Genomic DNA, 21,592 nt, shown 5'->3' with positions numbered 1-21,592 from the left:
ACTACGACGGCAAAATATTGACGACCATATTGGCCAAAAGGCTCTCGAGGGTGATCGGTTCCCTGGTACATGAGGACCAGAATGGCTTCGTTCCGGGGCGTAACACCTCCGCCAATCTCAGGAGGCTCCAACATATCATTTCACAGACGTCCGAAAGCGAGGAAGATCTAGCAGTACTCTCACTGGATGCCATAAAAGCCTTTGACTCTATTTACTGGGAGTGGCTGATCGAAACCCTGAGGGAGTTCGGACTTGGCGAACACTTCATCCGCTGGATAGAGGTCCTGTACAGCGACCCATTGGCAAGAGTTAAAACGGGTGTCATGATATCGAGGGCCTGGCCCATCCAGAGGGGTACCAGACAGGGATGCCCACTGTCTCCAATGCTGTACATTCTAGGCCTGGAGCCGGTGGCAATATACTTCAGGAAGCAGTTCTTTGACGCTGGCATCAGCATTGGAGGATCAGACAACATCATCTCGTTATATGCCGACGACGTCCTCCTATACCTGCGCGACCCCTTGGAGAATGCCCCGATTGTATTGGATGTTCTGGACAACTTTGCAAGATACTCGGGGATAAGATTTAGCAGGCAGAAGTCTTGCGCGTTCCCACTAGCAAGACTGAAAAATAAACCTGAGGAGGAGCTTCCTGAGATCGGGATCCGTTGGCAGGTGGACACTTTTCGATACCTAGGCCTCAACATCACACATTCACCAATATCCACCCACAAAGCCAACACGGAGGCCGCAATGGGCGGAGTGCGGAGATCCATACAGTTCTGGTCAAAGCTCCCGCTCTCCATGATGGGGAGGGCGGCGATAGCTAAAATGATAATCCTCCCCAGGTTCCTCTACTATTTCACCAACGTGGTGTATTACATTCCCCCACCCTTTTTCAGGACACTCGACTCTCTGATCAGGGACTTCCTCTGGGGACGAGCCCGGCACCGACTCACACTGAATACCCTCACACTCCCTTACGCAGAGGGCGGCATTCAGCTCCCCGACTTCCAGAGATACTTTCTGGCGGCTCAGTCGACACACCTGGCAAAATGGCTCTCAGATGAACCTTCAGCTGAGCTAGAACTTCTATCCCACTCCTCTTCACCGCTGTATCCCAAGGAGCTACTCTGGAACCCCCGACTTGGACCCCCCAACCCACCCACTATACTAGAGGTTGGAAGGCGGGTATGGAACAAGGTGAGATCCATGGCGGGCCTGCAACGCTCTTATACACCCGACACCCCCATGATGACGGATGTCTGCAAAACCTCCACCGACCTGGCAACTATGAGGAGATGGGAGAACCATGGTCTCTACACATGGGGGGACATGTTTCATGATGGCCTCTTCAGGGACTTCGAGTCGCTTCGAGAAGGAGATGGACTACCACTGGGCCATTTCCTCTGGTACCAAAAAGTGAGACATGTGGCCAGAAAGAACTGGGTCGCATGGCCTGAGGAACCAGAAACTCACCCCCTCCTGAGAGAAATGTATGACGTTGGTGACGGATGGAGACCGACGTCCAGGTTGTACACTCAACTGAACGATCGACCCAACCCAAAGAGCGCCCGGCTGAAGGTAAAATGGGAGGCAGACCTCCGGACTGAAATCACAGAGGCCGAATGGGCGAGAGCCCTGATATATCCAAAGGAGGTATCCAGAAACGCCAGGTTTAGACTGATCCAACTGAACGTACTCTACAGAACGTATATGACCCCTCACCGGATATCCACGTTCAACAACAAAGCGGACTCAAGGTGCCCCTGGTGCTCCTCAGACCTGGCGGACATGATTCACATGTTTTGGACCTGTTCCAAATCTCAGAAACTCTGGCAGGCCGCTGAACGGACCTGCAGGAATGCTGGCCTAGAAACTTACGAGTGGACACCCAAGGAGTGCCTACTGGGCACCTATCCGAGACTTGGTAAAATCAAACACTTGACGAAGCTTATGGATATGGCCTGCCTTCTAGTTAAGAGAACAATTGCCATGGCCTGGAAGGCCCCAGCGGGCCCCAGGTATGACCCCTGGATCAGGGAAATGGAAAGATGGACTACGGCTGAGACTGTAGCCTGGGAGGAGGGAAACAAATGTGGCGGCGACGATGTGAGCAATGTGCTGGAGGCCTGGAAAGCCCTCCTTAGAGACATGGTCTTTGCAACGAGCTACAAACCTCCTTGAACCCACCCCCCTTGCATCCTAGAAAGCAACAGACACTACAGATTAGCCCACCACACCCAAGGGCTCCACCCAGCAACTGTACTGAGGGAGCAAAGCCGATACCCGCCTCCGGACCCACTCCCCGAACCTGGCGACATTGATTAAGAAACCACACCGAGAGTTGGGACAGTCACTGTTACTGTTATTGTTATTTCTTTTCTCTTCTTTTCCCTTTCTTCCTTAGTTTGTTTGTTCTTTATTAATAGTTTTGTCGTTGGTTATAAGCTGATCACCATATCACATTTACGCCAGTTATTGCATTTTGAATGTAACTGCTTTCAGAATCTTATCCTTGTACAAGTTTACTCACAAATGCCAATAAAGACATTTAAAAATAAAATAAACACTTTTGGTGATGGGCGGATGTCTCTGGACAAATCCAAAAATACATTCTTTCTTTATTCACCTCTCCACCCCTCTTCTCTCCTCAGCATGCTCTTCCTAGGGCTCCTCCCATCCTAAATTAGAGGGGTTTTCCCCCTCCTGACCGCTTTCCCGTGCAGACCCCTTTCACCTCACGGTAGGTGATCTGGAGTCCCCGGCTCACCCCCTCATCCCAACTTCTCCTTGCTTTATCTTCCTGCCTTCTTCCGTCCATCCCTGGCTTCCTCTCCGCCTTTGGTGCACCCAGCTCTGGAAACACAATGGCTGGGGCTGACCTGCACCTGTCTGAGTAGGGTTTGAAGTGGAGCTGTAGTATTTGCCCACCGATAGCCATATCAATGCACGCCAACTGTCGAGGAAACAGTAGTCCACGATTCAACTAAGGATGGAAGAGTACGCCTACCCTTCCAACAAAGGCTAATAAGAAAAGATCTTCTAAAGGCTGGCTTTGCCTGAATAGTATGGTAAAGAGAAAACGCCTGTTCTGTGCAGTAATAAAGTCCTTGTATCACAACTACAAGGACATGACAGCATTCCATGTTAGCAATCAGTTCCCTGGAATCACACAGAAGGAGACTCCCTTCCTTTGCCAAGTAATCAAGTCCAGGAAGAAGAGAAACAGTCTAAACACAAAGTGACCATTTCAAGACGAGGCGGGTGCCATTGGGACGCCATCATCTGAAGGCACCAATGGGAGGAATGAAAGGAAGACTTCAAAGTCAACAGCTGTGATCAGCAGAGCCACCTAACAGGGTACATGCCCCTAGCATTGACAGAAGCCTATGTCCTCAAATCCCAAAGCAAAGCGGAGACATGAGGAAGATTCAAAGAGAAAGGGATGGATTTACAATAGAGTGAAGTAGAAGGACTGGGCTTCACACCTAGAGAAATCCCTCCAGAACACCCAGGAATCAGCATGAGGTTCAGGGAACAGCTATGTGCAAGGACCTCGCTGCCAATGCAACTGCATCTCTACTTGGCCGTCTACATGCCTTGCAGCGCATTGCATTGCAATCAATGTCCTCACTCCATTCAAATCACAATTCTACAGATATTGAAGAGATTCTCAACTCGTTATCCAGAAAATAATAAGCTTATAACTGGCGCTAGCTTACCTAATCATTTGCAGAACCTAGTTCTTCCGTGCAATTTGCATTTGAGCGGCGACACAAGAATGCCATATGAAGATATTGAACACTTTACTGACCATAGAGCAACTACACTCCGTTTTTCTACAGAAGAAGCGGAGGCTATCCTTAATTCCATCAAAGACACACACAAATCAACACAATATACTGACCCACAGAAGATCAAGCAGTTGGAATATGTTATAAGTAAAACCATCAACAGAAAGCTTTATGTTGTGATGTTGGGGTGATATTTTAGAGCACAGAGGATTCCTCAGGGACTTCGTATACCATTGAGACCCACCTTATGTAAGGAAAACAAAGATTGTGTCAAGAAATGGGAACACATTTTGAATAAATGTTCCCTAGATCTGATACTACTGACCATCATATAATTAGCGGTCAGTATTGATAACCTGGAAAATGAAATGTGGGAATTATCTATGAAAAGGACTGCATTAACTGATGCTGAAACATTCACGGACATCCTTTCTGACATCAACAGCCATCTGGAGGCATACAAAACCGATTTGGAATTAAGAAAAAATAGGAAATTTAAAATAGATACTTATGACTATTTAAATGATGAGGTCTATACTTGTGCCAACAAATACCAGTTTCAACCATCAAGACCAAAATATCTATCTACAGACAATAGTAGTTCAGATTCGGATACTATTACAGGCAGAACCACCACACGGGTCGCTAACCAACCTCCACAGGAAAACAACACAAAAGAACAACAGAGAGGTTAGGACACTGCAAGCACCTGAGGTTTGACTTTTTTAGGAACAGGCCAAAGAAGAAAAGAACAAGGAGGGGGAAACAGGAAAAAAACAAGGGATGCTAACGAGATTTCAGCTACAACAAACTTAGTGGTATACCTGTCAAACAGAGCACTATCTGAATATGAGACAAGAACTTTGTAAAAAGGCCTAAAATATTTACCTACTTCCAGCACAAACATCTTTAGTACCAAAGTGGAAAGACACAAACTCATTCACAAACTTAAAATTAAAGTATTTTCTATGGAACTAGGTCTAAGAGAAAACCGACCTGCCGATAACTCAGAGTGTATTGAATTCAAACCCAAAAGCACAATAGAGCATTTTGAAAAATGGGTGTTAACGGATCTAAAAAAGTAAAATTTTGGAAAACCTAAACATAACAACTTAAACAGAGGTGAACTGTCAAAAATGTGTACTTTGTACTCAGACACAAATATCATCTTCTGCCCAGCTGACAAGGGAGCCCTTGTGATTCTTAACACAAATGACTATCTGAAGGATTGCGAACGACAATTAAATGATACATAATTTTATGCAATATATGACCATGACCCGACTAATGAGATCATGACGGATCTATCAGCCGAAGAGATGGAATGGATTTCGCTTAAGATTAAAGCCTTTCCATTCACAGCACATCCTCAAACACCTAATTTTGCCTGTTGCCAAAAATCCATAAAAGCCTGATAAACCCACCAGGACAAACAATAGTAACAGCCACAGGAGCTATCTTACAACCATTAGGGACCAAGATTGACTTTTTTCTTCAACCATTGATACAAAAATCATCCATGTGCATTGAAAACAGTCTTCACTTCTTACAAATGCTCAATTTAATTCAACTAATGGATGCGGATATTCTATTTATAATCGATATATGCAGTTTATACACCAGCATTCCTCATTACCAAGGTGTCACACCACTTACCTGGGGTTTGAGGTCATCCTGCCACTTGCGGCGTGCCCCATCCTGGCAGATTTATCCGCACTTTCGGTTGGGGATCCTGGGTCTTCCATGTTCCAGGGAGATTCTGGGTACACTGTTCACGCTGGTCTGAGCATGCGTGGGTGGTCGTGTCTCGCCCTCCGTGCATTCGCAGTTCACAGGGCGCTCGGGCTGAGACAGACTTGCGGTCTGAGCCTCAATTTGGGTATACCAACACATGGGAATGGCACGGTTTGCATTCCAAGCCTCCCAGGTGCTGGTTGCCCTTTAAGGAGCCGGCCCATTTGAACAATCTGCGTCTCAACGCGTTTTGTTCCAAATCATGTCCGTGCCAGAACTCTTAGAGCTCCTCTTTCTTCCTTTTGGCCTGATTCCAGTTTTCCTTGTTGCCTGAATCCTTTCTCTGACTGTCCTGTCCTGGACTTTCTGTCTCCTTACTCCTGGGAGGTGGCCCTCCTGTTCTTTTGGTCCCAATTTTCCTGGGGTGGTTCCCCTTTTGAGTTCCTTCTGTGGGTAGGTCTTGCTCCTCTGTTCCTGGGCTCCCCTTGCCTTGGTTTTCTTGCCTGCCTCTTGTCCTGCCTTGGTACGCAGCCCTTTCGGAATCATCAGCTCTCATTCCACGTCTGTAGCCTGTGGTTCCACCATCCTCTGGATCCTGCTGTCTACAGAGGGACTTGCAACTCTAATCAGGAAACGCTTCCCCTGTCAGTGCTTGCACTGTCCTGACGCCACGTAAATCAGGGGAGAGCGAACCCGTGGCGTTGGGAGCTGGTTTGCCTCCAACCCGGTTCTCATTCGGGTGGGAGTCAGACTGGTTCCCCGCATCATTCAATCTCCACAGGACCTTTCCAACAGTCTGGCATCTTCTCCGAGACCATCAACCGGATGAACAGGTACTCAGCGCCCTTGAGACACTTTTCATAATACAAGGTCATGAAGCGTTCGAGTGGCTGCTCTTGCAAGAAGAGTCAATAGGAACTTCAAAATAATTAATTATGGTACTCCTACAATTAATTTCTCACAACTCTTATTTCAAACATAATGAAATGTTTTATTTGCATACATCAGGAACAGTCATGGGTGCAAAATAGCACCAGGCTACACAAACAGCTTAATGCACAAATTTGAAATAACTCATATTATCGATTACTCAATATGGTCCAAAAACATCAAAACATGGGTACGTTATACAAACAGAGGTTTTGCAGTCTGACATGGAAGACCTGGTCAGCTTAATGTATTCATCATCTACATGAACACAATAAACCCCAGGATGCAATTCACTGTGGAGATTGGTAACCCAGGCATACACTACCTTGATGTACAAAATATTAACAACATTGTTCACCAAACCCACCAATAGAAAACATCTACTGCATCGGTTAAGCTTTCACCCACACTAAAGAATTTGCTATACGGCAGATGCTTAGAATTTAAAGAATAGTAAGTGACCGAATGGAATGTGACATGCAACTGTCTAAATTGTGTACCAAACTCACAGAAATAGGATATCCAGAGGCAGACTTAACAGCAGCGGTGTCAGAACAAGTAACCAAGCACAAGATAACCTTCTGAAAAATGGAAAGAAACTCACCTCCAACTGTGTTTGTCTACAAATAAAGAAATGCATCACTAAACATTTTGACCAGCGATGAGAGGACAAAAGATTTATTTGGGCACCTCCCTACTTTCGCATACCAAAGAAGTAACTATTTAAGGGATCTACTTGTCAGCACAAGAACCGGCACCAGACATTGAACAAATATCAAAGAACAAGGTACCTTTCCATGCCTCAACTGCAGCAACTGTAATAACATCAGTACACACAACTTGTCACAGTACACACAACTTTCTCACAGAAAATGCAATATACTGCATAAGATGCCTGTGTGGCATTTATTATGTGGGGGAAACCAGAAGAAAAATATGCATAAGAATGAATGAACATAAATCATGCATCAGGAATTGGAACACTACATAGGCAGTTGTGAGACATTTCAATGAGGAAGGACATAGCATTTCCCAAGTAAGGTTCCAAGTATTAGACACAAAAGGCCAAAAAAGAGACCTCAAAAGATTGAGGGCGCACAGAGAGACGCCTATTGGATTGACCCGCTTGATGCGTTAAGCCCCACTGGGATGAATGAAGATTGGGACCTCAATTGTTTTCTCTGAAAACCTCACTAAATATCACAAGTTGAATTTGTGACATGTGATGAGCCCAATGTGTTACATTTGTTTTTCTAGGGCAGCAAATGGTCTTTCAAATCAATGTTCATTTTGTTTTTTACTCTATCAACTATCTCACTAAGTGTCATGAACTTAATTTGCGATATGTTATGAGTTTAATTCATTACATGGGTTTTCCCTAGGACAGCAGATTAACTTTCATTTAATTTCCCATTTATGTCTTGTTTTTTCCACTTTGGTTACTTTTCATTACCCCCATTTTCTGCAGTCAGAACAACATTTTCTGTAACAGTAGGACATTGATTAAGTTGATGCATCTCACATTTGTGTAGTCCAACACACTATTTTGCACAGTCTCATTTAAGCAGAAAACATCTAAGCTCGTACCATTTCTTAATGCCAGAACAGAGTTTGAGGCACATTCTTGTTTCAATAGAAAATCATTAATTTCCACTATTTAAGTTCTAAAACGCACATGCAACCAAAATTATTAAGAAATTCTATATCACTAACAGAGCGCAAACCCCCTTTTAATATGGTCTCTTGCATATACCAAAAAACACTGATTAAGACATCTTCTATGTCTAGCACGGTCACCATAGAGACATAATGTTGACACGGATGCGCGCACTCATGTTCCCTGCATCCTGCCTGTGATGCCGGGAGCCTTTGAAGCATTACTGTCCTCGAGCAGTATAGGTAAGCGATCATCCACACACCTTTATAATATGTAGGAACTAGTTATTTGTTGATAGAGATCACATTAGTGTATTGCCTTATCTGTCTAAACAGATTACAACTCTTGCTACTTGCGGCACAACGCACAATCATCTATGTGCAATACAGGTAAGACAGCAAGTCACACATACATATTTTTCACAGCACATTGTTGCCCCTCCTATAATTCTGAGGGTTGTTGCAATTAATCAAACCTTTGTTTGACTCTAACAGATTACGATGTTTGCGGTGTGTAGCATTCTAGACAGTTGGAAATTACTGTACTACATTAAGGTTAGTACTGTTGGGAGTATGCTCCTGATGAGGTTCTTAGTATTAAGACACAGGGGATTATGGTGCTCACACAAGGACAATAATAACTAGGCACAAATGGTTACTACTTGTACCATTAACATCGAGACACTTTAACACACTGGAGGAATGAAGCGGATTAATAACTTGTGAGTTGTGGTGAACATAATAGCATGTCCACTTCTGGAGAAAATTCAAGGCACTTCACTCTATTTTTGGGAAACAAGCACAAGAGCACGTTCGAGTCTCTATGCCATTCATGAGTATCCATGACGACATACCTACTATTTGTGAAATACCTAAGAACCTATTATTTAACACAAAATATGCTATGAACTTACATGTATGTTTTCTTTGTATGTTGTCTCATCATTGTCTGTTTAATGTCAACTTTTGTGGCCTAATTGGGGTTTGCAAATAATTATTGACACTGACTCATATTTTCTTATTTTTTATTGGTTACTTACCACGTTTGTCAATTCCTACCAGATTCAACCTTTCTGCATTTTACAAATGTTATTGTAGTCATTTGACTATTTATTGTACATGTTCCTCTCTGAATATCCTTTATCATCTTGAACGAATATCATTTTTTGATTTTTCTCACACTGCAAATGAATATTGGATATTGGTGTGTTAATAATTACAGCACGTTTTGGCGGGAATATATGATGGGGACCTGATGACATGTTAAATGTGATTGATCTTTTTCTTGAATTATATGGACATGACCATATGATATTGATCACATTACACAGAAATGCCCTGATGAAGGACTAACAGTAGTCTGAAATGCATTGGCAGCTGTTTGCATCTGCAAATGAATGATTTAGAAATTCTAAATTACTTTGAATTCGATATATTTAGGAACAAGCAAAACATTTGGTCTGTTTAAATGTTTTGTAACAATTTTCATTTCCATTATGGTTTTGATGGTTATTGTAATAATTATGTGGATTTTACATGAAATATTTTGTTATTTTGATTTATATCACTTGTTTTTGAATAATGGTTTTACACAGCCTTGAGAACGAGCAGGTGGTCGAAACACGTGTCGGCTGTAATCCACATGGAATACATTTGGCTATCTCAACCTAACTTGTGTTTCTTTGTATATTATATACATTCATCTAATTCACTTCATGGATATTGGTTCCATATATAATCACCAGCTTTAATATGTAATCCATAGCACGAGTTTGTATCCCAAATGTTATACTATTTATTCATTATAATCCAAACCCTAGTGGGTGTGTTTTCAGTTTTGGGTCTCTCGCTGCCGGATGTGATCTTCCGATGTTTCCCAAATTTTGTGTGGACACTAGCGCACAGTAGTTGTATCAAACCCACTTTTTTCAGATATTTTCTAATGTAGAATAACACTGTTATTGATGATGTTGTGTCACTGTCACATTGACATTGCGACTAAATACATCCTTATTCAAAAGTTTAAGTATGTAATATGTAAAACACTACCTTGGTGTTTTCTTACTCCAGAAGGCCTGAGCTATTGAAATTCAGTCTACAATAGTGAGAGCAGGTTATACTGGCTGAAAGCAAACAAAATAAATCGGAAATGCCCCTGAATTAGTCTGATCTTATGCTGCAGAGAAAATGCTACACAAAAGCAGAGAGACATTGAAGCAGCACTGTCTAGTTGGAGACTTTGAAGAAGCACTCTCTGTTTGGAGATATTGAAGCAGCGCTGTGTAGTTTGAGAGATTGAAGAAGCACAGCACTGTCTAGTTGGAGAGATTGAAGCAGTACCGTCAAGTTGGAGAGATTGAAGCAGCACTGACTAGTTTGAGAGTTTGAAGTGAACTGTCTAGTTGGTGAGATTGAAGCAGTACTGTCTAGTAGGAGAGATTGAAGCAGCGCTGCCTAGTTGGAGAGATTGAAGCAGTACTGTCTAGTAGGAGATATTGAAGCAGTGCTGTCTAGTTGGAGATATTGAAGCAGCTCTGTCTAGTTGGAGAGATTGAAGCAGTACTGTCTAATAGGAGATATTGAAGCAGTGCTGTCTAGTTGGATATATTGAAGCAGCGCTGTCTAGTTTGAGATATTGAAGCAGCACTATCTAGTTTGAGAGATTGAAGCAGCACAGCACTGTCTAGTTGGAGAGATTGAAGCAGTACTGTCTAGTTGGAGATATTGAAGCAGCGCTGTCTAGTTGGAGATATTAAAGCAGCGCTGTCTAGTTGGAGATATTGAAGCAGCGCTGTCTAGTTGGAGACATTGAAGCAGTGCTGTCTAGTTAGAGATAATGAAGCAGATACTGAAGCAGCGCTGTCTAGTTGGAGATATTGAAGCAGCGCTGTCTAGTTGGAGATATTGAAGCAGCAGCGCTGTCTAGTTGGAGATATTGAAGCAGCGCTGTCTTGTTGGATATATTGAAGCAGCACTGTCTAGTTGGAGATATTGAAGCAGTGCTGTCTGGTTGGAGATATTGAAGCAGCACTGTCTAGTTGGAGATATTGAAGCAGCGCTGTCTAGTTGGAGATATTGAAGCAGCACTGTCTAGTTGGAGATATTGAAGCAGCACTGACTAGTTGGAGATATTGAAGCAGCACTGTCTAGTTGGAGACATTGAAGCAGTGCTGCCTAGTTAGAGATATTGAAGCAGATACTGAAGCAGCGCTGTCTAGTTGGAGATATTGAAGTAGCGCCGTCTAGTTGGAGATATTGAAGCAGCGCTGCCTAGTTGGAGATATTGAAGCAGCACTGACTAATTGGAGATATTGAAGCAGCGCTGTCTAGTTGGAGATATTGAAGCAGCGCTGTCTAGTTGGAGACATTGAAGCAGTGCTGCCTAGTTAGAGATATTGAAGCAGATACTGAAGCAGCACTGTCTAGTTGGAGATATTGAAGTAGCGCTGTCTAGTTGGAGATATTGAAGCAGCGCTGCCTAGTTGGAGATATTGAAGCAGCACTGACTAGTTGGAGATATTGAAGCAGCACTGACTAATTGGAGATATTGAAGCAGCGCTGCCTAGTTGGAGATATTGAACCAGCTCTGTCTAGTTGGGGATATTGAAGCACCACTGACTAGTTGGAGATATTGAAGCAGATATTGAAGCAGTGCTGTCTAGTTGTAGATATTGAAGCAGCGCTGTCTAGTTGTAGATATTGAAGCAGTGCTGTCTAGTTGGAGATATTGAAGCAGTGCTGTCTAGTTGGAGATATTGAAGCAGCGCTGTCTAGTTGGAGATATTGAAGCAGCGCTGTCTAGTTGTAGATATTGAAGCAGTGCTGTCTAGTTGGAGACATTGAAGCCGTACTGTCTAGTTGGAGATAGTGAAGCAGCGCTGTCTAGTTGGAGACATTGAAGCCGTACTGTCTAGTTGGAGATATTGAAGCAGCGCTGTCTAGTTGGAGATATTGAAGCAGAGCTGTCTAGTTGGAGATATTGAAGAAGTACTGTCTAGTTGGAGACATTGAAGCCGTACTGTGTAGTTGGAGATATTGAAGCTGTGCTATCTAGTTGTAGATATTGAAGCAGCGCTGTCTAGTTGTAGATATTGAAGCAGTGCTGTCTAGTTGGAGATATTGAAGCAGTGCTGTCTAGTTGGAGATATTGAAGCAGCGCTGTCTAGTTGGAGATATTGAAGCAGCGCTGTCTAGTTGTAGATATTGAAGCAGTGCTGTCTAGTTGGAGACATTGAAGCCGTACTGTCTAGTTGGAGATAGTGAAGCAGCGCTGTCTAGTTGGAGACATTGAAGCCGTACTGTCTAGTTGTAGATATTGAAGCAGCGCTGTCTAGTTGGAGATATTGAAGCAGAGCTGTCTAGTTGGAGATATTGAAGAAGTACTGTCTAGTTGGAGACATTGAAGCAGTGCTGTCTAGTTGGAGATATTGAAGAAGTACTGTCTAGTTGGAGACATTGAAGCAGCGCTGTCTAGTTAGAGTCATTGAAGCAGCGCTGTCTAGTTGGAGATATTAAAGCCATACTGTCTAGTTGGAGACATTGAAGCAGCGCTGTCTAGTTGGAGATATTGAAGCAGCGCTGACTAGTTGGAGATATTGAAGCAGCGCTGACTAGTTGGAGATATTGAAGCAGCGCTGCCTAACTGGAGACATTGAAGCAGCGCTGTCTAGTTGGAGATATTGAAGCAGCGCTTTCTACTTGGAGATATTAAAGCAGCACTGGCTAGTTGGAGATATTGAAGCAGCACTGTCTAGTTGGAGACATTGAAGCAGCGCTGTCTAGTTGGAGATATTGAAGCAGCACTGCCTAGTTGGAGACATTGAAGCAGTGCTGTCTAGTTGGAGACATTGAAGCCGTACTGTCTAGTTGGAGATATTGAAGCAGCGCTGCCTAGTTGGAGACATTGAAGCAGTACTGTCTAGTTGGAGACATTGAAGCTGTACTGTCTAGTTGGAGATATTGAAGCAGCGCTGTCTCGTTGGAGATATTGAAGCAGCAATGTCTAGTTGGAGATATTGAAGCAGCGCTGTCTAGTTGGAGACATTGAAGCAGCGCTGTCTAGTTGGAGATATTGAAGCAGCACTGTCTAGTTGGAGATATTGAAGCAGCACTGTCTAGTTGGAGATATTGAAGCCGTGCTGTCTAGTTGGAGACATTGAAGCAGTACTGTCTAGTTGGAGATATGGAAGCAGCACTGTCAAGTTGGAGATATTGAAGCAGCACTGTCTAGTTGGAGATATTGAAGCAGCGCTGCCTAGTTGGAGACATTGAAGCCGTACTGTCTAGTTGGAGATATTGAAGCAGCGCTGTCTAGTTGGAGATATTGAAGCAGCGCTGCCTAGTTAGAGACATTGAAGCAGCGCTGTCTAGTTGGAGATATTGAAGCAGTGCTGTCTAGTTGGAGATAATGAAGCAGCGCTGTCTAGTTTGAGATATTGAAGCAGCGCTGTCTAGTTGGCGATATTGAAGCAGCACTGTCTAGTTGGAGATATTGAAGCAGCACTGTCTAGTTGGAGATATTGAAGCAGCACTGTCTAGTTGGAGACAGTGAAGCAGCAATGTCTAGTTGGAGATATTAAAGAAGCACTGGCTAGTTGGAGATATTGAAGCAGCGCTGTCTAGTTAGAGACATTGAAGCAGCGCTGCCAATTTGGAGATATTGAAGCAGCACTGTCTAGTTGGAGACATTGAAGCAGCGCTGTCTAGTTGGAGATATTGAAGCAGCACTGCCTAGTTGGAGACATTGAAGCAGTGCTGTCTAGTTGGAGACATTGAAGCCGTACTGTCTAGTTGGAGATATTGAAGCAGCGCTGCCTAGTTGGAGACATTGAAGCAGTACTGTCTAGTTGGAGACATTGAAGCTGTACTGTCTAGTTGGAGATATTGAAGCAGCGCTGTCTAGTTGGAGATATTGAAGCAGCACTGTCTAGTTGGAGATATTGAAGCAGCGCTGTCTAGTTGGAGACATTGAAGCAGCGCTGTCTAGTTGGAGATATTGAAGCAGCACTGTCTAGTTGGAGATATTGAAGCAGCACTGTCTAGTTGGAGATATTGAAGCCGTGCTGTCTAGTTGGAGACATTGAAGCAGTACTGTCTAGTTGGAGATATTGAAGCAGCACTGTCAAGTTGGAGATATTGAAGCAGCACTGTCTAGTTGGAGACATTGAAGCAGCACTGTCTAGTTGGAGATATTGAAGCAGCGCTGTCTAGTTGGAGATATTGAAGCAGCGCTGCCTAGTTAGAGACATTGAAGCAGCGCTGTCTAGTTGGAGATATTGAAGCAGTGCTGTCTAGTTGGAGATAATGACGCAGCGCTGTCTAGTTGGAGATATTGAAGCAGCGCTGTCTAGTTGGCTATATTGAAGCAGCACTGTCTAGTTGGAGATATTGAAGCAGCACTGTCTAGTTGGAGATATTGAAGCAGCACTGTCTAGTTGGAGACAGTGAAGCAGCAATGTCTAGTTGGAGATATTAAAGAAGCACTGGCTAGTTGGAGATATTGAAGCAGCACTGTCTAGTTGGAGACATTGAAGCAGCGTTGTCTAGTTGGAGATATTGAAGCAGCGCTGCCTAGTTGGAGACATTGAAGCAGCGCTGTCTAGTTAGAGACATTGAAGCAGCGCTGCCAATTTGGAGATATTGAAGCAGCGCTATCTAGTTGGAGACATTGAAGCAGTACTGTCTAGTTGGAGACATTGAAGCCGTACTGTCTAGTTGGAGATATTGACACAGCGCTGTCTAGTTGGAGATATTGACGCAGCGCTGCCTAGTTAGATACATTGAAGCAGCGCTGTCTAGTTGGAGATATTGACACAGCGCTGTCTAGTTGGAGATATTGACGCAGCGCTGTCTAGTTGGAGATATTGACACAGCGCTGTCTAGTTGGAGATATTGAGGCAGCGCTGTCTAGTTGGAGATATTGAAGCAGCGCTGTCTAGTTGGAGATATTGAAGCAGCGCTGTCTAGTTGGAGATATTGAAGCAGCACTGACTAGTTGGAGATATTGAAGCAGCGCTGTCTAGTTGGAGATATTGAAGCAGTGCTGTCTAGTTGGAGACATTGAAACAGTACTGTCTAGTTGGAGACATTGAAGCCGTACTGTCTAGTTGGAGATATTGAAGCAGCGCTGTCTAGTTGGAGACATTGAAGCAGCGCTGTCTAGTTGGAGATATGGAAGCAGCACTGTCTAGTTGGAGATATTGAAGCAGCACGGTCTAGTTGGAGATATTGAAGAAGTGCTGTCTAGTTGGAGATATTGAAGCAGCGCTGTCTAGTTGGAGATATTGAAGCAGTGCTGTCTAGTTGGAGATATTGAAGCAGTGCTGTCTAGTTGGAGACATTGAAGCAGTGCTGTCTAGTTGGAGACATTGAAGCAGCGCTGTCTAGTTGGAGATATTGAAGCAGTGCTGTCTAGTTGGAGATATTGAAGCAGCGCTGTCTAGTTGGAGATATTGAAGCAGCGCTGTCTAGTTGGAGATATTGACGCAGTGCTGTCTAGTTGGAGACATTGAAGCAGTACTGTCTAGTTGGAGACATTGAAGCAGTACTGTCTAGTTGGAGACATTGAAGCAGCGCTGACTAGTTAGAGACATTGAAGCAGCGCTGTCTAGTTGGAGATATTGAAGCAGCGCTGTCTAGTTGGAAACATTGAAGCCGTACTGTCTAGTTGGAGATATTGAAGCCGTACTGTCTAGTTGGAGACATTGAAGCCATACTGTCTAGTTGGTGATATTGAAGCTGTATGTCAGGTTGGAGACATTGAAGCAGCGCTGTCTAGTTAGAGACATTGAAGCAGCGCTGTCTAGTTGGAGATATTGAAGCCGTACTGTCTAGGTGGAGATATTGAAGCCGTACTGTCTAGTTGGAGATATTGAAGCAGCGCTGTCTAGTTGGAGATATTGAAGCAGCACTGTCTAGTTGGAGATATTGAAGCAGCGATGTCTAGTTAGAGATATTGAAGCAGCGCTGTCTAGTTAGAGATATTGAAGCAGCACTGTCTAGTTGGAGATATTGAAGCAGTGCTGTCTAGTTGGAGATATTGAAGCAGCGCTGTCTAGTTGGAGATATTAAAGGAGCACTGGCTAGTTGGAGATATTGAAGCAGCGCTGTCTAGTTAGAGACATTGAAGCAGCGCTGTCTAGTTCGAGATATTGAAGCAGCGCTGTCTAGTTGGAGATATTGAAGCAGCGCTGTCTAGTTGGAAATATTGAAGCAGCACTGTCTAGTAGGAGATATTGAAGCCGTACTGTCTAGTTGGAGATATTGAAGCAGCACTGTCTAGTTGGAGATTTTGAAGCAGTGCTGCCTAGTTGGAGATATTGAAACAGCGCTGCCTAGTTGGAGATATTGAAGCAGCGCTGTCTAGTTGGAAATATTGAAGCAGCACTGTCTAGTTGGAGATATTGAAGCTGTACTGTCTAGTTGGAGATATTGAAGCAGCACTGTCTAGTTGGAGGTATTGAAGCAGTGCTGCCTAGTTGGAGATATTGAAACAGCGCTGCCTAGTTGGAGATATTGAAGCAGCGCTGTCTAATTGGAGATATTGAAGCAGCGCTGTCTAGTTAGAGACTTTGAAGCAGCGCTGTCTAGTTGGAGATTTTGAAGCAGCGCTGTCTAGTTGGAGATATTGAAGCAGCGCTGTCTAGTTGGCGATATTGAAGCAGCGCTGTCTAGTTGGAGATATTGAAGCAGCTTGTCTAGTTGGAGATATTGAAGCAGCACTGTCTAGTTGGAGACATTGAAGCAGTGCTGTCTAGTTAGAGTCATTGAAGCAGCGCTGCCTAGTTGGAGATATTGAAGCAGCGCTGCCTAGTTGGAGACATTGAAGCAGCGCTGCCTAGTTGGAGACATTGAAGCAGCGCTGTCTAGTTGGAGATATTGAAGCAGCGCTGACTAGTTGGAGATATTGAAGCAGCACTGTCTAGTTGGAGACATTGAAGCAGTACTGTCTGGTTGGAGACATTGAAGCTGTACTGTCTAGTTGGAGATATTAAAGCAGCACTGGCTAGTTGGAGATATTGAAGCAGCACTGTCTAGTTGGAGACATTGAAGCAGCGCTGTCTAGTTGGAGATATTAAAGCAGCACTGGCTAGTTGGAGATATTGATGCAGCACTGTCTAGTTTCAGACATTGAAGCAGCGATGTCTAGTTGGAGATATTGAAGCAGCACTGCCTAGTTGGAGACATTGAAGCAGTGCTGTCTAGTTGGAGACATTGAAGCCGTACTGTCTAGTTGGAGATATTGAAGCAGCGCTGCCTAGTTGGAGACATTGAAGCAGTACTGTCTAGTTGGAGACATTGAAGCCGTACTGTCTAGTTGGAGATATTGAAGCAGCGCTGTCCAGTTGGAGACATTGAAGCAGCGCTGTCTAGTTGGAGATATTGAAGCAGCGCTGTCTAGTTGGAGATATTGAAGCAGCGCTGTCTAGTTGGAGACATTGAAGCAGCGCTGTCTAGTTGGAGATATTGAAGCAGCACTGTCTAGTTGGAGATATTGAAGCAGCACTGTCTAGTTGGAGATATTGAAGCCGTGCTGTCTAGTTGGAGACATTGAAGCAGTGCTGTCTAGTTAGAGACATTGAAGCAGCGCTGACTAGTTAGAGACATTGAAGCAGCGCTGTCTAGTTGGAGATATTGAAGCAGCGCTGTCTAGTTGGAGACATTGAAGCCATACTGTCTAGTTTGAGATATTGAAGCCGTACTGTCTATTTGGAGACATTGAAGCCGTACTGTCTAGTTGGAGATATTGAAGCTGTACTGTCTAGTTGGAGACATTGAAGCAGCGCTCTCTAGTTAGAGACATTGAAGCAGCGCTGTCTAGTTGGAGATATTGAAGCCGTACTGTCTAGTTGGAGATATTGAAGCCTTACGGTCTAGTTGGAGATATTGAAGCAGCACTGTCTAGTTGGAGATATTGAAGCAGCACTGTCTAGTTAGAGATATTGAAGCAGCGCTGTCTAGTTAGAGATATTGAAGCAGCACTGTCTAGTTGGAGATATTGAAACAGCGCTGTCTAGTTGGAGATATTGAAGCAGCGCTGTCTTTTTGGAGATATTGAAGCAGCGCCGTCTAGTTGGAGATATTGAAGCAGCGCCGTCTAGTTGGAGATATTGAAGCAGCGCTGTCTAGTTGGAGATATTGAAGCAGCGCTGTCTAGTTGGAGATATTGAAGCCGTACTGTCTAGTTGGAGATATTGAAGCAGCGCTGTCTAGTTGTAGATATTGAAGCAGCGCTGTCTAGTTGGAGATATTGAAGCCGTACTGTCTAGTTGGAGAAATTGAAGCCGTACTGTCTAGTTGGAGATATTGAAGCAGCGCTGTCTAGTTGGAGACATTGAAGCCATACTGTCTAGTTGGAGATATTGAAGCCGTACTGTCTAGTTGGAGACATTGAAGCCGTACTGTCTAGTTGGAGATATTGAATCAGCGCTGTCTAGTTGGAGATATTGACACAGCGCTGCCTAGTTGGAGATATTGAAGCAGCGCTGTCTAGTTGGAGATATTGAAGCAGCGCTGTCTAGTTGGAGACATTGAAGCAAAGAATGTCAGCATACAGCATATTCATGTATCCATTCATTCAGGTTCTGTTTTATGCACGCCGCTAAAGTCTCCATGCTTCATGTTTTTGAATATGCGGAACAATTGTATCAATGTATAAATGCAATTTTTGTCTTTCATATTGAAATTGACAATCCAATTTTTGTTTCCTTTTTAAAAAAAGTGATTTAATGACTGCGGAGAGAAAATAAAAACCACTCTCGGGTTTAATTTAATTTACATGAGTGCAAGTGTATTATTACTCCTTTGTTTGTACACCTATCCTTTGGATATGCATAAATAAGGCTACAATAGAGGATCAGATACACCTTAAATTTCTTTTGCATATAATCAAATTGCAATTAGCTTTGACTCCATAGAAAGGACTCTCCCTCGTGTTTTCTTTCTAGTTGGGGATATTGAAGCAACACTGTCTAGTTGGAGATATTGAATCAGCGCTGTCTAGTTGGGGATATTGAAGTAGCACTGTCTAGTTAGAGATATTGAAGCAGCACTATCTAGTTGGAGATATTGAATCAGCGCTGTCTAGTTGGGGATATTGAAGTAGCACTGTCTAGTTAGAGATATTGAAGCAGCACTATCTAGTTGGAGATATTGAATCAGCGCTGTCTAGTTGGGGATATTGAAGTAGCACTGTCTAGTTGGAGATATTGAAGCAGCGCTGTCTAGTTGGAGATATTGACACCGTGCTGTCTAGTTGGAGATATTGAAGCAGCGCTGTCTAGTTGTATATATTGACACTGTGCTGTCTAGTTGGAGATATTGAAGCAGCGCTGTCTAGTTGGAGATATTGAAGCAGCGCTGTCTAGTTGGAGATATTGAAGCAGCGCTGTCTAGTTGGAGATATTGACACTGTGCTGTCTAGTTGGAGATATTGACACCGTGCTGTCTAGTTGGGGATATTGAAGTAGCACTGTCTAGTTAGAGATATTGAAGCAGCACTATCTAGTTGGAGATATTGAATCAGCGCTGTCTAGTTGGGGATATTGAAGTAGCACTGTCTAGTTAGAGATATTGAAGCAGCACTATCTAGTTGGAGATATTGAATCAGCGCTGTCTAGTTGGGGATATTGAAGTAGCACTGTCTAGTTGGAGATATTGAAGCAGCGCTGTCTAGTTGGAGATATTGACACCGTGCTGTCTAGTTGGAGATATTGAAGCAGCGCTGTCTAGTTGTAGATATTGACACTGTGCTGTCTAGTTGGAGATATTGAAGCAGCGCTGTCTAGTTGGAGATATTGAAGCAGCGCTGTCTAGTTGGAGATATTGAAGCAGCGCTGTCTAGTTGGAGATATTGACACTGTGCTGTCTAGTTGGAGATATTGACACCGTGCTGTCTAGTTGGAGATATTGAAGCAGCGCTGTCTAGTTGGAGATATTGACGCAGAGCTGTCTAGTTGGAGCACCATATCACCTGCCATCAATGGGCATTATGCTTCTAACCTTTCATTCCCAGTGGCCTATTCACAGTCAGTGAACACACATATTCTGTGCTGCACTTTCCTCCCATGGTAGCCATTGCTTTCCAAATTTTAAACTTAGATTTGATTTTCTTGAACATAAATGTTGTTTTGCGAACGCCTTTCATTTCATTTCAGAAAGTTGCACTTCAGAATAGCAATTGTTTGTTTGCCACTTGTTATTTTAGGACTATGCACTGGCTTAAAACTTCATTCTATGCCTTTCTGGAAGTTATTCTGCTTCTCCCATATAGCGGCACCTAAAGTGTTCACCTGGCAGGATATTATGCAAGTCTATGCAAAAGGACGCGCATACTCGTCCTTGTCACTTAAGGGGTTAAGGAAAATGATTGGCTGTTGCCAAACCGAGGAGAGCTTTCCAAGCTTGTGTACCTTGGATTAAACCTCAACTATTTACACACATGGAACCAGTCACCACGAGTGTGCGCGTCCCGTGCATCCGTGCTTGTGTGTTGATCGTATTCCCTCCAGGACCATTGTCCTTTTTTCAAATCCCCTTAAATATTAATTCCTCTGATATTTAATGCAGTAGCTCCACACTTGAATGCCCTTCCACGGTCGTATGCTGCTGTCTACTCCAGCTGAGCGACAAATATCAACCGCGCGGCGGCCCGTGACAAGTGGGTACCACCAACAGTGAGCCCCAAGGACTTCTAAGGAACACGCCAGGTACTCCATTCTCTGTGTAACTGTTTAGCCAGACGTGTGGATGGAGAATGGAGGGCAACTCACCAAAGTCAACATTATACTTCAAACCCTGTTCAGACCCAAGCGAGCCAAGTGCCTGTGCAGTTTATCCGGACCCATGCAGGCCACACGGCTTGTCTTTAGAAGAGTGGGAAGGTGCAGCTTTGCGTGTCTCCCATTTCTAGCCGAGCAGCCCACACATCACTGCAAAGGCAACACTACCTGCAGGTATCCATTCTCAAAGCCAGCCAGGCTTGCAAACCACACACTTCATGATTTCAGTATTTCCAGACCCCTCCAGCCACGATGACATGTTAATGAGCTTCGATACAATGCAATGGACTGTGCTACGAGTCAGAGCCTGTTGGCAGCTTTCAAGAGGTATAGTCTTAGAGTTAGTGCCTGGGATCGCCATCAAGGCGGGCAACTTGATGAGGTTCCCTGGAAAATTACAGCTCTGAACTTTCTAGTGTGACAAGCAACTCCAGTCTTGTCTTATAAGATGTGGGGTTGGTGAAACTGGGGTAGACCATGCCAAACTTCAGTGCATGCGTAGACACTCTTTACAAGTACAGATGTGTACCCGTCCACTACAGTGCCAAAATAAGTACTGAGGAAAAGCAATTGGAAACCCAGATGCCTCAGGGTTCGGTGCGCTATACAAATTGCAAAATAAAATAAATACATCAAATTGCCAACTGGGCAGTGTTACCCCCCCCCCTGACCCCCTCCCCAGAGAATGAGCACGCCA

General features: G+C 43.9%; 1 protein-coding gene across 2 annotated transcripts in view; it reads left to right on the top strand.

The window, feature by feature from the left end:
* The window catches only part of SEMA3A (semaphorin 3A), a 469,097-nt gene that overhangs the window by 221,809 nt on the left and 225,696 nt on the right, over window positions 1–21,592 (top strand). The window lies entirely within an intron of this gene.

Source organism: Ambystoma mexicanum, chromosome 12, assembly GCF_040938575.1.
Source record: "Ambystoma mexicanum isolate Mex_15411 chromosome 12, UKY_AmexF1_1, whole genome shotgun sequence".
Lineage (NCBI taxonomy): Eukaryota > Metazoa > Chordata > Amphibia > Caudata > Ambystomatidae > Ambystoma > Ambystoma mexicanum.
The sequence above is the reverse complement of the archived record's forward strand: the minus strand, read 5'-3'. Positions and strand labels throughout refer to the sequence as shown.